Raw genomic sequence first — 900 nt, 5'->3', positions numbered from 1 at the left:
TAATGGGGATCCCCGGTGGGCGGCCGTGGGCGGGGGCGCGCTGGGCTCCAGGAGCTTGGGAGCAGGTGGGAATTCGTTCCCGGATCTTCTGCGGGGCTGTCATACTGCGAGGACCCGGAGCCCCTGCCTCGGCAGCAGAAGCCACTCGAGGGACGGAGAATGAAGAGTCGGTGCTGGAAATCCATTAGGACGCTGGGAAGCACGCCCTGAGGCTCATTTTGCAAGTTGCACAGGGTACCTTCTCTCTAGGGGGAAAATAGCAGCACGCTCCAGCCAGGGGCAGAGCGGTGCCCACCAGCCCCGGGGAGCCCACTACGTTCCTGGCTTGATGCCGCGGGTGTCGGCGAGCGAGTCGCAGCGTAATTGCTGGATGCATTGCGATATGTTTGGACTTGGAAGTGCAGAGCTAATGGCTGATATAGGGGAAATGCCGAACTGTTTAGTGGCTGCAGGTAGTTCATTTAAATTTCATTCATTCTTTATGGAGGCGAAGAAGAGTGTCAGCTGACAGGCTGCTGGAAAGAAGCTTGTAGGGGAGGAAAGGGTCTCTACCTTTGCAGATTGTTTTAAGCTCTGGTTTTGAATGTTCGAATCCATATTCTCTGGGAGGCTTTTATTTCTAAAGCAAACATTGTACATCCACCCCCACGCGCCCGCGCCGCACATGTCAAGTGCACTTGGGGAGGCTCGCCGGGTGTCGGGAGTGAAGTGCTGTTACATTTTGGCGGATCGGAGGGAAACGGGGAGAGGAGAGGGGAGAGACTGGTCCGAACTGTCACTTGCTGGAGCTCCTGCTTCGACCAGTCTGTGGACTTCCCGGACTGGACGCGGCGGCGCTCCCATTGAGTGGCCGGATGCGGGGGCTAGTTCGGCCGCCGCCACGGTTGCAGCTCAACGGCA

The sequence above is a fragment of the Bison bison genome, unplaced genomic scaffold, assembly GCF_000754665.1.
Source record: "Bison bison bison isolate TAMUID 2011002044 unplaced genomic scaffold, Bison_UMD1.0 scf7180017864198, whole genome shotgun sequence".
Lineage (NCBI taxonomy): Eukaryota > Metazoa > Chordata > Mammalia > Artiodactyla > Bovidae > Bison > Bison bison.
The sequence above is the reverse complement of the archived record's forward strand: the minus strand, read 5'-3'. Positions refer to the sequence as shown.